The following is a 17,751-nucleotide window of genomic DNA, read 5'->3' on the forward strand; positions in this document are numbered from 1 at the left end:
TCTTATACCTTGCCCTTGGGCATTTGTATTTTGCCAGTTTTTGGGTTCAGTCTCCGAGTCGTGTTGCGACTCGAGCTTTAATTAACCCTCAAGCTTTTTCGTGCCTGCATGGGTGGATGACGATGGCTCTTGTGCCTTGGGTCGAAGCAACCTTTTGAGTGTATGGCCCGGAGGCTCGTTTGGCTGGCGACAATGGCACTTACGATGTGCCCTTAGGCATGTGTAGTTAACTATTTTGGATCCAGTCTTCGAATCGGGTTATGACTCGAGCTTATTTTAATCCTCAAGTTTTCAATTTTCAAGTTGGTGACAATGGCTCTTACGCTGTTTGGTCGTTGCGACCTTTTAGTGCGCGGCCCGGAGGCTCGTTTGGCTGGCTATGATGGCTCTTATGCTTTTGCCCATGGGCATATTGTAGGCTTTGTTTTCCTCTCGTTAAGGTCCTTTTGAATTAATTTTTCCTGACCCGTCATTGGTTCGGGAAGAACCTTGATTTCAAGTTGTTAGCGGTGATGTTCGAGCACCTCGGAAGGTTTTTAGCTCGTAGGCTGAGTAGCTTGAAGCCTTGTGATTTGGAGCTGACATGGTCGAAGCTCGTTTTCCTGTTGAGGGAAGCTTGTTTTAACCGGTTATTTTTGAATTATATTCGAAGTAATGGCCTGCGATTTTGTTAGCGACAGTCGGGCATCCCCGAGTCACGTTAATTTGGCTGGAGCAGCCATTTTGACCATAGTCATATGTGTTTGGCCGGAGCCATTTTTGATCCTGAGTGATAGTTTAGGTGTCTACACCGAGGGTATGCCCTTTCGGGATTCTTACAAATGCGACGTATAGCCTAAACTTCGGGGTTGAGTTTTATGACTGTAGTAAGGTCTTACAAAATTTTCATGCTTGTTGAGGTCTTACAGTTTTTCATGCCTGTTGAGGTCTTACAGTTTGTCATGCCTGTTGAAGTCTTACAGTTTGTCATGCCTGTTAAGGTCTTACAGTTTGTCATGCCTGTTGAGGTCTTACAGTTTGTCATGCTTATTGAGGTCTTATAATTTTTGTTGCTCTGTAAAATAGATCTGGTTATACCGAGTCTACCCACTCGAGATCTTACGGCCTCGGGTTTTCCAGTGTATGGTGATTCATGATAGTCATCGAATTTGCTTAGGCTCGAAGGCCGTTATTCGTGAGCTCGGAATTGCCTTGCTGGGGTCTTATGAGCCCGGAGTTCGACCATGGGGTCGTGCGGGCGCCAAATTGTTGACACTAAGTCTCTGAGTATTTCAGGATGTATTTGGTAGAGGGACCCTTGCCATGAGCATGCTGAATTCTTCTTTTTTTTGGAGTAAATACATGTTGTTGGGTTGCCGTAAGCCTGGCTCAGGCGGACACGGTTTGCTCGACCGTTTGGCCTAGTACATTGTTTCCTATTGGAACCTTGTTTGCCATTTCTCGGGAAATGCGTGGAGGTTGCCTCGCTAAAAACCTTGCCGTTAAAAACCCGTTTTGGGATTTAAAAACTCGATCAAAGGAAAAGAGTGCGACGTTTGATCGAGGATATTTGCGGGATTTTGCAATCGGACGCCCTAGCAGTAATATCGCTTAAGCATCAATACATTCCAGTTGCTCAGGAGCTGTTCGCCCTCCATGGTGCCAAACTTATAGGATCCTTTGCCAACTATCCCAAGGACACGGTATGGCCCTTCCCAATTCTGGCTCAGCTTCCCTTTATTAGGGTTTCGGGTGTTGAGAGTAACCTTCCTTAGGACCAAGTCCCCGATCCCAAAATATCAGAGATTTGTTCTTCTGTTGCAGTATCTTTCGATTTTCTACTTCTGGGCAGCCATCCGAACCAGCGAGGCTTCCTGTCTTTCGTCGAGCAGCTCGAGGGACGTTGTCATGGACTCATTGTTCGAGCCCTCATTAGTATACTGGAATCTAGCGCTTGGTCCCCGACTTCCACTGGTATTAGTGCTTCGGTGCCATATACTAGAGAGAAGGGTGTTTCCTTGGTGCTCTATTTAGAAGTTTTCTGATATGCCCACAGCACCTCGGGCAACATTTCTCTCCATTTTCCCTTGGCGCTCCCCAATTTCTTTTTCAAATTCTTAATGATGGTTTTATTCGTGGATTTGGCCTGGCCGTTTGCACATAGGTGGTATGGCGTTGATAGGATTCTCTTGATTTTGGTGTCTTCAAGGAATTGTGTTACCTTATTCCCGATGAACTGCCTCCCATTATCGCATGTTATTTCAGATGGGATCCTGAACCAGCATATGATATGATCCCATATAAAATTGATGACTTCATTCTCTCTTATTTTTTCGAAGGCCTGCGCTTCCACCCATTTTGAAAAGTAATCAGTCATAAACAGAATGAATCTAGCCTTACCTGGCGCTGTCGGCAAGGGGAAGACGATGTCCATTCCTCATTTCATGAATGGCCACGGTGATAAAATGGAATGTAGTTGCTCGCTGGGCTGGTGGATCATGGGAGCGAACCTCTGACACTAGTCACATTTTCAGACGAATTCCATGACGTCTTTTTCCATATTGTCCCAATAGTAACCCGCTCTGATCACCTTTCGTACTAAAGAATTGACCCCAAAATGATTTCCACAGGTGCCCTCATGGATCCCTCGGAGCACATAATCTGTGTCGCCTGGTCCCAAGCATACCGACAGGGGGCCATCGAAAGTTCTCCTGTATAGAGCCCCATTTTCGTCGAGCGAGAACCGGGCTACTTTGGTTTGCAAGGCCCTCAACTCTTTTGGATTTGTGTGTAACTTCCCGTCCTTTAGATAAACGATATATTTATTTTTCCAATCCCATGTCAGGCTGGTGGAGTTAATCTCCGCGTGACCTTCCTCGATCACAGATTTGAGCAATTGGACGACAGCTCCAGGGAGCAGGTCTTCTTCTTCAACAGAGGATCCCAGGTTCGCGAGGGCATTGGCCTCGCTGTTCTGCTCTCGGGGTACATGGGCTAAGGTCCATTCTTTGAAGCGATGTAATGTGATTTGGATTTTGTCCAAATACCTCTGCATCCTGTCCTCTCAGGCTTCATAGCTTCTGTTCACTTAGCTTACTACGAGGAGCGAATCGTATTTTGCCTCGACAGTCTCGGCCCCCAAACTTTTGGCCAATTCTAAATATGCAATCGTAGCCTCATAATCGGCTTCATTGTTAGTTAGTTTTGCGGTTTTTATGGATTGTTTGTTATGCCGCCGACGGGTGGCTTTAGGACTATACCGAGCTCGGATCCTCTTATGTTTGTAGCACCATTTGTGAATAGGGTCCATACCCTGGAGGAAGTGCCTTTTTTCAATAAAAGTTCTTTCTCTACCTCGGGCACGAGGGATGGCAAGAAATCAGCCATGAAGTCTGCCAGGATTTGGGACTTGATGGCCATCCGAGGTTGATACTCGATATCATACCCTCCGAGTTCTATGGCCCATTTGGCCAATCGACTTGATAACTCAGGTTTATGCAGTATGCTCTGGAGGGGATAAGTTGATAGAACGCAGATATGGTGACACTGAAAGTAAGGCTTCAGCTTGCGCGAGGTGCTTATCAGTGCGAGAGTCAATTTTTCCAGATGGGGATACCGTGTTTCGGCGTCCCCCAAGGTTCGGCTTACATAATAAATAGGAAATTGTGCACCTTGATCTACTCAAACCAGTACGCCCCTTACCGCTATTTCGGACACGGCTAGGTATAGGTATAACGTTTCATCCTCCTTGGGTGTGTGCAACAAAGGCGGGCTAGTCAGGTACCGTTTTAGTTCTTCTAGGGCGTGTTGGCATTCTGGAGTTCATTCGAAGTTGCTCTTTCTTTTGAGTAGGGAGAAGAAATGGTGGCTCTTGTCTGATGATCTTGATATGAATCTGCCCAGGGCTGCTATCTGCCCTGTCAGCCGTTGGACGACCTTTACATTATTCACCATCGTGATCTCTTCGATGTCTTTTATTTTTTAGGGGTTGATCTCAATCCCCCTGTTTGAAACCATGAAGCCCAAGAATTTGCCCGAACCTACTCCGAAGGCACAGTTCTCGGGGTTGAGCTTCATGTTGTAGCTTCTAAGGATGTTTAAAGTTTCCTGCAAATGGGTCAAATGGTCCTCTGCACGCAGGGATTTGACTAGCGTATCATCAATATACTTCCATCGATTTACCTACTTGATGTTCGAACATTTTATTAACTAGGCACTGGCATGTTGCTCACGTGTTTTTTAGCCCGAAGGGCGTTACATTATAGCAATATGTACCATACTTCATGATGAATGAGGTCTTTTCCCTGTCATCGGGGTTCATCTGGATTTGATTATACCCCTGAGTAGGCATCGAGAAAAGTGAGGGTCTCGTGGCCGACCGTAGCATCGATCAGACGATCGATATTAGGCAATGAGAAGGAATCTTTGGGGCACACTTTATTCAAATCTTTGTAATCTATGCACATTCTTAGCTTATTCCCCTTTTTTGGCACTACTACTACGTTAGCTAGCCATTCAGGATATTTTACCTCCCTAATGGATCCTATTTTAAGAAGTTTCACTACCCCCTCTTTGGTGAAGGCATGTTTGACCTCGGACTGCGGGTCTTTTTTTTTGCTTTACAGGTTTGAATTTGGGATCAACGCTCAGCCTGTGGGAGGTTATTTCTGGCGGGATTCCTGTCATATCTAGGTGGGTCCAGGCGAAACAGTCGATATTGTTACTAAGAAATTGAATAAACCCTATCCTGAGTTCAGGGGTCAGCCCTGTTCCCAAGTATACCTTGCGATTTGGGAGGTACTCGATCAAAACGGTTTGCTACAGCTCTTCGACTGTTGATTTGGTCGCATCCGATTCCTCGGGGGCGACAAAGGTTCGAGGGGCGAAGAAGTCTTCCTCGTCGTCTTTGAGGGTCTGCACGCTTCCCTCCTCGTCCGAGATTGGGCGTGTGGGGGTTGGCATCTCATGGTGGACCGCAGACATTTCTTTCGTTGCCTGCTATTCTCCATGTATGGTCATGATGCCATCCCTCATGGGAAACCTTATCACTTGGTGCAAGGTTAAGGGCACTGCCCTCATGTTGTGTATCCAAGGCCTGCCGAGTAAGGCGTTGTATCTCATGTCACCATCGATGACCTGGAACTTGATGTTATGGATTGCGCCAGACGTGTTGATCAGGAGGGTGATCTCCCCTTTCGTTACTTCGCCGATCATGTTGAAGCCGTGGAGGATTCGAGGGACGGGAATGACTTGATTGAGCAGCCCCAGCTATTCCACTACTTCTGACCTGATTATATTGGCCGAGCTACTTGGATCCACGAGCACGTGCTTTATCTTGGTGTTGTTTAAGAGAAACGAGATCATTAGCGCGTCGTTGTGCGATTCCATCATAGCCTCGAGATCCTCCTCGTTGAATATGAGGGTATCTTCAGGCACGCATTTTCAGGTCGGTCCTTCTTTCGTAGAGGACGTTCTCGTTCGTTTGAACATGGGTCCTTGGGGAATGTTGGTCCCCCAATAATCATGTGTATGTTATGTTGGAGAACCTTCCCTTCCGTCCGGGTTGGATCCGGTAGTGTACCGGCCTCTAGGACAGTCGCATCCTTTTCTTTGTTGTTTTCGAGGTTCCGGTTTCCCATTTTACTCGCCGAGCTAGGCGCTCTGTCCTGAAATCAAAGATCTTGGACCAGGATAAGTGTGAAAGATAACTTGCATTTTTGTAATGAAACCAGCAAGAAAATAATCACTATTATTTTTAGCCCCACAGTGGGCGCCAAACTATTTACCGTGAAAATGGTAACAACAATTAAATCTGTAAATGGGACTCTAAGAATATGTGATCTATTTATGTTAGAGCAGTAGATGCTAAGAGTATGAGGTTTAACGAAGAAATACGAGCTAAAGCGGGGTAGTAATGAAACCGAGATGCTTGCAGCCCGAGCCTCGAACTGGTCGATGAAGGACCTCGAGGTCGATATCAGGCTCAAGCTCAAGCTATCAGGGGTATTCGGGAATGGGATAACAGTTAAGGTGTGATCAAAAAAGGCTCTTTATGGCCAATACCAAGCAATAAATGAAGAACAAGTATGAAAGCAATAAACGCTAAGAGTAGCCTCGAGCTAGTAAGGACGAGCAAGTTAGAGAGAAAAGAGAGAGAGATATTATTGATCTGGTGGAGAATAGTTGGTGCAACATCATCTTAGAGACTACAAAGTGATGGGGATCCCCTTTATATAGGAGGGAAATCCGTTATAGTACAAAACATGGTAACTGTGAAGGCGTAGAGATAGGATGGCTAGACCTGACATCTTGAAATAGGCTCGGATAGGTCAGCCTTGTCAGATTAAGCCGCGTGCCTTGGAAACTCCCATCTCGCCTGCTGCAGCCCGCTATAGCTATTGGAACGTGATGCCTTCCGGACCGATACCTGACGACCCCCGAGGGTGAGTATCGACCTTGGCTTCGAGCTTCGAGGAGCATGACCGCGAGACGACCTTATGACAGGCAAATCAGGCCACCGGATTCACCGTATACACCCTTCGTGCATTACTCCTCACAATATTGGCACAACATCACCCTTCGGGCATTAACAAATCATGGCACAACATCACCCTTCGTTCATTAACACTCATAAAATCGGCACGACATCACCCTTCGTGCATTTTACTCACTTACAATTTCATGCACGACATCACCCTTCGTGCTTTACACTCTTCCTTACCTAAACAAATGAAACAATACGTCCCGACAAGGGAATCAACAATATAAACAATAACATCCCGGCAAGGGAATCACCAATAACCTTCCGGCAAGGGATTCAGCTATAACCAATCTCGTTTTCAACAATTACTTTACATAATGAAACTCAACTTGATCCAATACTCAACAATAGTCAATTACCAAGAAACTTTCCTAAGCTTTGTTCAACATGTATACTCATCAATTTAAGCATGATCGATACAAATATAGTCACAATAATCATGATATAAGACTCACGGTCATGCGTGAAACCAACGTATAGATACTCGTCACCACACCTATACGTCTTACTCAAGCTAACACATAGCAAATAAGACTACAACTCCTATTCCCTCAAGCTAAGGTTAGGACAAACACTTACCTCGAATCCACGGACAAGATTAAGCCTCGACTACCGCTTTACCTCCCGGTTCCACTTCCAATTCGCTCGTATCTAGTCACAATTTACTTAATAACATTAATAAATGCTAAATAAACCAATTCTAATGCATGAAAAATAGATTTCCATTCTTTTCCCCAAAAAAGTCAAAAATCAACCTCAGGCCCGCTTGGTCAAACCCAAAGTTCGAACCAAAACCCGATCACCCATTCACTCACGAACTCAAATATGCAATTAGTTTTGAAATCAGACCTCAAATCGAGGTTCAATTCCCCAAAATTTGAAAATCCTAATTTCTACCCATAAACACCCAATTTTCCCAAGAAAACCCTAGATTTTGAAGTGAAATCATGTAAAAAGATGTTATAGATTGAAGAAAATAAGTTAGTAGTTGTTTACCTATGATTTGGGGAAGAACTCTCTTCAAGAAAATCGCCTATGGGAGTTTAAGATTTGAAGAGTTGTAAAAATGAAGAAGGATCCCATCAAAATCCCACTTAACAGGTCGCATATGTCGCAATTGCAACCATTGCGAACCCTGGGAATTTCTGCTATCTTCGCAATTGCGAAGAAATCGTTGTATTTGCGACTGCTGGGAATTACTGAGAACTTCGCATTTGTGAAGAAATGCTCACAAATGAGAGCAAGGCTGGCCAGAGCATATTTCACAATTGCGATCAACCCCTTGCAATTACCACACTGACAGACTTCGTAATTGCGATCCTTGATCTGGAAATTGCGAGATCAGAGGCAAATACCAGAACTGAAACCTGCAACAATTTTTCCTAAGTCCAAAACACCCCGTACCCTATCCAAAACTCACCCGAGCCCCGGGACTCCAAACCAAACATGCACGCAAGTCTAAAAACATCATACAAACTCGCTCGTGCGGTAAAATCCTCAAAATAACATCAATAACTACTAATTTAACCTCAAATTCATGTCCTGTTGATGACGATTTTTGGATGATTTGTCCCGTTAATGACGATTTTTGGAGATGCCCATGATGATATAGCTTCTTGCTGTCGTGATCACGTCCTGATCTAAACATATGTATTATAAGGGATTTCCTAAGGTTATGACCGAACTTTTTCAAGTTGCCTAGGTATTTGTACAGAATCAGGTCTGAACATAGTTCGAGGATGATAAATGATGAATGAATTATGATGGAATGACCGAGCTTGACTCAGGAGCCTACGTATCCAAAAGGAATCAGGTCAAAACGTAGTTTGATTACACTGGATGCAAAATGGTAAGAAAATGAAATGAAGTGGCCGAGTATGACTCAGACTGCCTACGTATCTAAATGGAATTTGGCCAAAATATAGTTCAATTACTGTTGATACCCAATTTTTCCCTATATTATTTTCAAAAATGCATATACATCTTTAAAACCATGCATGAGCATCAATTGATATCTTTCCATAATTTCTGCATTTTTCTAAGGATTTTATTAATTTATCCTAGTATTTTATTATATAAATAATTACTAATTGCATCACAAATGGTTTTATCGTAATTTTGTTGCTTAATTTTTTCATTTATATTTATACTAAGCTTTAATTATTTCATGAATAGTCGCACTTACATTTTTAGGGTTATAATTGCAATAGCTTTGCAATAATAGCCCATGTGTGCATAATTACTTTATTTCACCAGAAAATAGCTTTTTATATTTTTATAATATAATTTAATTATTTAAAATCATTTTTATGCACTAACAACATTACTTATCATTTATTAGCTATTTTTATAAATTATTTTATCAATTAATTGGGTATTTAATAAATAGCCTCTTTAAATTTATTTTAATTTTCCCGCCCAAATACCCTGACCCATTTCATAAAACCCGTCCAACACCCAAATCAAATCCTGGCCATTGATCTTAGAGATCAACGGTCCAGGAAAGAGTTACCATTTTTAATTAATCTCCCACCCCTCAAACCCTACTCACTTTCCCCATTCCGCCGCCTCTGTTTCCCTGTTCTCCTTTCTTCTCTCTCAAGCTCTCCCCAACCCTAGCTGCCGTCATCGGAAAACACCCCGTTCCATGGGATTTCTCTATGATCTTAAGCCCCTGCCAGCCTCTTGCCTCTTCCGTTTGTTCGTTTGAAGGAATCTCAAAAGACTCAACTCACAGTCGACCTAAACTCTTCATTTTTTGATGAACCTGCCTTGTGTTCATCGCTATGTTTGTGAATATTGTTATCTTTATGATTATGGCTTGAAACCCCGGTTCTTAACTGGATTTTTCTCATCTCACTCCATTTTTCAAAAACCCTAATCTCTTTCTACGTGAGTCTGTTCAGTTCCTTGTAGGTCTGAGATGATCTTAAGTTCATCTGGTATTTTATTTGGAAAAAACCTTCTATTTTTCCTTATTATTAATCGATTTCAATGTTTTCTAAAACTAGGGTTTCCTCTTAAGTTCTCAGCGAAAAGGTTCTAAAGTTTCTAAGTGTTTGAATGTGATTATCTTTACTAGTTCTACTGATTTTTCATGCCTGTGTTCTAATCCCTTATTTGTTTAATTATTTCACTGTTCGCTTCACTATTTGCCCATTATTCTGTCAATTAACAGAGGATAATTGATTTTATTCGCCTAATTAGGGTTTGGAATCATATCTTTCTGTTGAAATTAGTATTTCTCTGTAATTTTTACCTATTTTCCTTATTTATGACTCCTAATTGGTACTACTTGCCTTAATTAGGTTTATCAGCCTGATTTCTAGGTTTTGATTTACTCTAACCGACTTATAAATGGCCTATGACTTGCTTCTTGCCTTATTTAAACCCCAATCTAAGCTGTTAATTGATTTCTCCCTAATTTAAGGGGTCTTTCCCGGAATCCTATTGTGTTAATCGATTGGGTCTAGCCCTAATTAACTGATTGATTGGCTTGCATGCCTTATTTGTGAACCCTTAATTTTCCTTGCCTTATTTGTTCTACTCTGCTAAGTGCTATATAAAACCCATTCTGATTTCTTTCAAACACACGAACACACTCATAGAGTCATACCCACACACAAACTCTTGCTCTTATTCACCTAAACTCTCTATTGCAAATCTTTCTGTTACTTGTGTTTGCTACACTGTCCAACCGGTTGAAAGCCAAGGCTAGACTATTGGATTCTACATACTTTCACCTTCCTGTTTTCTATCTCTTAACTGGTATGCCTCCACTTCTGCTATCATCCAATATGCTATGAAGTTGAACCTATGTGCTTCATGTTTACTGATTTTAATCAGCATGACTACTTCTGTATAGCTAGACTTATGTCTTTCTTTTTTATTGCTATTAATCAGCATGACTACTGCTATTATCATTCAATATGCTATGTAATTAGACCTATGTGCTTCCTATTTATTGCTTTTAATCAGCATGTCTATCTCTGTTACTATGTCCTATTCAATATGTTATGTAATCTGTCTGTTGTAGATATCAACCTGCCTCTGCCTGCTTTATGTTTATGTTAACTAGAATCCCTTAACTCTTGTGAATTTGTCTTGTCCAATATGTCAATATGGTTCATACACTTTAGCATGTTCCTGTTTGATCCAGGATACTTGTCTACTTATTTCTCAACTAGCATGCTTTCCATCTTGTCCTATTTTATGTGTATACCTTAACAAGTTCCTGATTAATGATTTCTATGCTCTCGACCCCTGCTGCCTTTTCTGTGTAATTATCTGATTAGGACTCTGATCCCAATATGTTATTACCTGTTTAATACATGTCCATATGCTAACCTAGTGATAACTAATGAACTAAATCAATCCCATGCAATGTAGAACCTTGTTTTAATTGGTTGTGACTTTGTTCTGTCTGTTGTTTGACTGCTGGAATAAATGTTTGAACTCAATCTGCTGAATATGGTCTTGTTTGTAGTTTTAATCTTGTAACCTGTTTCTACTCACTTTTAAAATCCAAAATATTTTTTCCTAAAACTATCTCCTACTTTCATATACTATTTTCAACTCATACTCTTAGATATCTAGGGTCCTACCCCTCCAGTGTGAGCACTGCTTAGGGTCTATGAGACTCCTCTGAACTCTGACACATTGGGGCTGGTTTTTCAATCCTTTATGAAATTTGTGTTGAACATTTGATTCAGTGTGTGCATTTTCCGGGGTCCCTAAGGCCCTTGGGAACTTTGACATACCAAGAGCCAGTTTTATGTGCTATGGATGGGCTACCACTATGCTCAGAGTTGCTATGTTTGAAGGCCTGCCTCCTTGGTTGACATTGGGCCTATGAAGGCTCCCTATAGTGTAATGGATACTATTATGTAATTTATTCATTCCGGGCTGTATTAATCTCTGTAGTAAATAGATTTGGGGTTATTAGTAAAGCTGGGGGGAGGGGGTCTATTCTTTCATCTCTATTGAAATTGGGTAGAGATCCTGCCTATAGGACTTGGCTATACTGATTGCACTATGTCGATTCTGTATTATGTTTAGAGATCCTGCCTATAGGGTTTTATGATCGTTTGACTCTGTGCTCCATATTTGCATGTTAGAAATCCTGCTATAGGACTTTATGTTTAATTCTGCATATTAGAAATCCTGTTTATAGAATCCACACACATTTTTCAATTCAATGTGCATTAGTAGCCATGTCTATAGGATCTTGTCTGTTTGATTAACAAATTTCCTGGCAATGTGCTTAAGAATTCTGCCATATGTGATTAATAGAAATCATGCCTATAGGTTTACAATTGTAGATACCATGCCTCTAGGATTAAAAAAAATTAATTTCTGCATTTAGAAATCCCGCCTATAAGGTTTTCTGCAATTTAGATATCATGCCTATAAGAAACAAGCATAAAATTAGTCTTGACATTTAGACATCATGCCTATAGGAATTAAGTGTTCAAAATCAGTTTCTGCACTTTGAAATTATGGTTATAGGAAAATAAAGGAATCAGTTTCTGTATTTTGAAACCATGCCTATAGGATTTACGATAACAATTTGCCTGTTAAAATCAACAATTGATTTACAGCTTAGATACCATGTCTATAAGATTCTGCCCGATTATCATTTAGGCAAGCCTATAGGTTAATTAAAATGCTGGGTCTAAACTGTGATTGCTTGTTTGAAATCTGCCCAGATTCAGAGTGTTAACCAAATCAGTAGGCAAACTGATAGGTACTCATCTGCTCGTTTTAAGATTGCTATATATGCTGTTTTTGTGCTCATTTAGACATCCTGCTTATAGGGTCCTAAAAACATTTAAAATTGCTTGTTTGAACAGCGTGCATTTGTTTGTCTATGTGTGGAGGTAAACATGAGCCCACTTAATTGCTTCTTGTGTGACAGTCCTACTTGACTTTTTGTTTGTCGCTTAATTTTCTCCTTTTAAACAACATAGGTGAGTCTAGAACCGCCTTAAATAGAGGCCCTAAACACCTCCAGGGCCAGAGGTAAGGGACGGGTAGTGCACGCATAACATACGTACTGGATGTTATTAGAATGCTTAAGTAATAATTGAAGAAGGGAGGGTAATTGGGTAGTAAAGGAAATGACGACCTGTGCGCAAATGCTATGTGTAGCACCCCACCTTGGGGACGATTACCAAGTATTGCACAAAAGTAATCCTATAGGCTAAAAAACCTAGGACCCCCTTTACTCCTCGTATTAAGAGTAATATCTATTTGTTTAAGTTGCTTATACGACTAATTTGCCTAAATCGAGTTTGGCTGGGACCCACCGTTGTGGACCTCGAGGGGTGCCTAACACCTTCCCGTCAAGGTAATTTTGAGCCCTTGCCCAATCTCTGGTAATGTAAACTAGCTTATGAGTTACTTGCTCCAGGTGCCCTAACTCACCTTAATCCGTTAGGAACTCTTCAAATTTCATACCCAATTCCCAAAAGGAAAAGGAGTTGTCCTAAAGAAAATGTCAAAGACCGGGCCCAGTGAAGGGAAAAAGGGGGCGCGACAACATGGAGACTCTGCTGGGGATATTTTAAGCTCTTACCATAACAAACTTGATTTATGTGAATTAGTCTTAAGCATGCTTTATCTTGTTAATACGTGCACACCCCTTCCCATTCTCCCTTTATTTGGAATTAATGCCTATTTTTAAAGCATTTATGATTTCCTTTACTACGGAAACTGACTTGCCTCCTTGTTTTCTTTCTTAAACATCTTTCAATTATTAAATACCGCATTTATCATATTTTACGTGCAAATACATGATAACATGCTATTTATTGTTGCGTAAATCATGCTCAACATCATATTCCACTCGTGCGTAATCAATCCTATAGCAACACTTGATGAGTGTTTGCGCCCTTCCTATATATCACCCTTTAAATTAGGAAAGGCGTATTTGCTATAAAACTAGTCGATCAGCAGTGCAGTCGACAGTTCCGTGCCTTTCCCTCTCAAGTTGTCCACTTGAGGGTACTAGTATAGACCTATCTAGAAACCTTACTCTGATTAATTGTACATCTATCATGGACAAACCTAGTCAGGTTAATATGTTGTCCACATAATAACCCTTTATGACAAACCTCATCTAAAAGTCCATCGGGTTTTCCATAATCCCAACGGACCCAACCACGATTGTGTGCATTAATTTTGGAGAAATAAGTGCCAATATGCTAATCATTTTTGTATAAATATTCAGATCTGGAGGGGAAAGGGACTAACCGTATTTGTTTTTGTAGAAAATGAGGCACGAAGTCCCCAAGTTCGTCATGGTCTGTAACATACCTCCATTGTTGCTAGATTGGTGGGAGGATCTTCCATCAAGTAATAACAATCATGTGAAAAGGGTTTTGGGAAATTTGCCCTCTTTGTTGGACCTCCAACCGAACAACATGTTAATTGAAGCTGCCACAATGTTTTGGGACAAAAAAAGAGCCATGTTTCGCTTTGGAGACATAGAAATGACCCATCTCTTGGAAGAAATATGGGGATTCACTGGGCTACCTTGGGATAGCCCTTGTTTATTGGTGCCGGAAAATCGCACTACTAGGGGGTTTCTGAATATGATGGGATTAAAGAAGACTGATGACTTGGAGTGCCTGAAGAATTCCTACATACCCTTTGACTTCCTCTATGAATGATACGGTTACAACAGATCTTATCATATTTTCGATGATGTATTTTCCATCACTTCCTTGGGTTGGATTCACCGTAGGGTTTTTGTGTTCATCGTATGCTTCTTGGGCATGATAGTATTCCCGATCTAAGGGGATAGAATCCACACCAGGCTGGCCATGGTAACCAAAACCTTGATAGATGGGATCGATGGGCAGATATATACCATTGTCCCTATGATCATAGCAGACATATACCGGGCCTTGGAGCACTGTTAGAAGGGGTACAAATACTCCGAAGGTTATAATTTGCTGTTACAAGTTTGGTTGTTAGAGCATCTCCAAAGAGGTCAATACCGCTAAGAGCTTCCGCGAAGACCATAGAATGATCACATAGCTTTCCATCATCCTAAGAGGATGACCTATACCCCAGAGAGGTTTGCTCAACCCGAAAATGTTGTAGGATGGGCACAACTTTTCAGCAATCTGACCGAGGATCAAGTTCAATGGATGCTCGAATGGTTCCCAACCGATGAATTCATCATAGATCTAGGGATGATCCACACTTGGTACTGATCGGGTTAAGGGGCATATACCCTTATTCTCCCATCAGGGTTATGAGACATGCATGCAAGAAGTAGGTCATACCGCGAGTCTCTAAGATGAGTCATTACAGGGCAGATTTTCAGGATGACAATGTCCCGTACAAATGTGAAGCTCATCATATGTGGCATTTGAAAGTTATCATGGGAAAGGATACCATTGATCCGGGTCGATATCACGCCGGCCATGTGTACTACTACCCGACATGATTAGAAGATAACATAGTAGGTGTACTCAAGCCAAGGGTTGGTCAAGGAAATAGAGTCATATATGAAGTTGCAGAGGCATAGGTGAAATATAACAAACTACGCAAAAGAGTTCACGAGTCCAAAGCCGAGCATCTGGAGCGACACATGACCGATATGGAACTAATCAATAAATGGAGAGAGAGGGCTGTTAAATCTAGTGAAAGGTTGGAATATTTGGAGTACAGTCTGATGGAATTAGAGGGAAAAATGAGAAAGAGAGTCACCGATTGCCAGAACACTAAAGGAAGCGAAGAAGGACATTTAGCAAGGGCATACCTACTACTGAACCTGCGCGAACTGGGGAATTTGATCGACAAGAGAATCCAGCCTGGAGAAGGTCCTTCTAGGACCAAGTGGATTAGGTTTATTTGCTTTTTCAAATTTAATAAGGCCAAGTGCCATTAGTGACTTATCTTATTTAGTGTCGTTTTGGGTTCATCTATTTTTACATTAATGAAATGAAGCAAATTATTGGCATTGAAATTCTCCAAATCAACGTGTCGCTAGGATTACCTCGGGCACAATGAGGCTCCCAATTAGGACGCAAATTTACATTCTCGCAATATGTGTTTAAATACTGCAAAAGTTTTCAGAATCCTCACTGATTTGTCTACCTTTGTTTTTCTTTATTTTTGATTATTCCCACCCCTAAGGTTGGTTCGCACATACTGGCATCGTCATCATACCACACCAGATCTAGAGGCACTCCACCTCCTCCTCCTCCGAGCAATCTGAAAGGCAAAGGGAAAGCTAAGATGGATGATCTGAATGGTGTACGAAAAGAAAATGCTGAGAATACTAAAACCTCAAATGGCCGGAGTACTCCGACCAAGAATGATTGGTTCTACGATTGGAGTAGAAAATATTAGAGTTACAAGGAGAGCTTGAGCGGGTACACAACTTAGCAAACCTCTCCCATACCCTAAACGTCCCAGACGTCAACCAACAAAATGCTCAAAACCCGGCACCTCCTCAAAACACACCAAGCCAACGTCTACGAAATCCTCCCATACCCCATCAATATGCAACTCCTCCCCAAAATCCTAATCCTCTACTAGCACCCACTCCTCCTCAGCACCAACATCTTCCTACCTAATACCCTCAAACTATTTACCACACTACCAAAAATACCCCGTAACCTATCCCCGATCCGCAAAACTCCACTAACGATCATCACTACACCCCAACCTCTGGTACCCACCAAAAAACCCCCATATATGTGGAGACCCTACCTCACTCCACTCAACCAATCTCCTATACACCAGAATCTGCTGAAAAGGACCTGCTCATTAAGAACATGGCCAACGAGCTCAAGAGGCTGACAAGTCGAATTCAGGGTGTTGAATGAGGTAAATGATAGAAGGTCTGAATTATGAGGATTTATGCATACAACCAGATGTGGAACTACCGGAGGGTTACAAACCTCCCAAGTTCAAAATGTTTGATGGAACGGGTGATCCCAAGGTTCATTTGAGGACTTATTGTGACAAACTCATGGGGGGTCGGAAGAGATGAAAGAATTCGAATGAAGCTCTTCATGAGAAGTCTTATCGGAGATGCCCTATCTTGGTACATAAGCCGGAATCCTTAGAAGTGGGCCAGTTGGGTGAGCATGGCATCAGATTTTATGGACCGGTTCATGTTTAATATGGAGAATGCACATGATGTCTTTTATATCCAAAACCTAAAAAAGAAGCCAACTGAGACTTTCCGCGAGTATGCTACTCGGTGGAGGTCGGAAGCAGCCAAGGTCAGACTAGCATTAGACGAGGAATAGATGAACAAGTTCTTTGTCAGGGAACATGACCCATAGTATTATGAGAGGCTAATGGTTATTGAGAATCATAAGTTCTCTGATATTATAAAACTCGGAGAAAGGATTGAAGAAGGTTTCAAAAGCGGGATGGTGACAAATTTCGAGGCGCTGCATGCCACGAACAAAGGATTGCAAGTAGGTGGCATATCAAAGATGAAAGAGGTGGGAACAATAATGGTTGCCCAAGGACCCAAAACTCCCTTTGTATACCAGACACCTCCACCCACATGCCAACCTTCACCTCCTAGATATTCCCAACCAGTCGTTGTTTACCATGCATATAATTCCCAACCAGCCGTTGTTTACCATACATATAATTCCCAACCATCCCACTTTCAGTCACCTCTAACTCGTCCAAATTACCAGAAACCCCGACCTAACATAGATCGCAAACTACCCAGACAGTACACCACCATTGTTGAACCCATCGACCAATTGTACGAACGGTTGAAGGCTGCTGGTTATGTCACCCCTATTCCCGTTGTGGCAATGGAGAATTCATCTCAATGGGTTAACCCGAATAAAATCTATGCATATTATTCCGGTATGAAAGGGCACACTATTGATGAGTGCCGGACATTGGAAGATAATGTCCAAACATTGATTGATAATAAGGTCATACAGGCAAAGGAAGCTGCACCCAACGTCCACAACAATTCTCTTCTAGATCATAGGGGCGAAGGGATCAATGTGATAGAAACTGACGAGGAGTGGGATCTTGAGGGATCAATTGGACATATCAAAGAGGTCGACGCTTCTAAGAAGATGACAGTCACGCTCAATCCTATTATGGTCCTGGTACAGCCGCCGGTTAAGGTAACTGCATCGGTTCCTTTCGAGGTAGAAGTAGCATTACCTGCAACCACACATATTCCATTTGAGGTGGTGATGGCTACACCTTTCATAGTGATAGTAGCA

Source organism: Nicotiana tabacum, chromosome 22 (assembly GCF_000715075.1).
Source record: "Nicotiana tabacum cultivar K326 chromosome 22, ASM71507v2, whole genome shotgun sequence".
NCBI lineage: Eukaryota > Viridiplantae > Streptophyta > Magnoliopsida > Solanales > Solanaceae > Nicotiana > Nicotiana tabacum.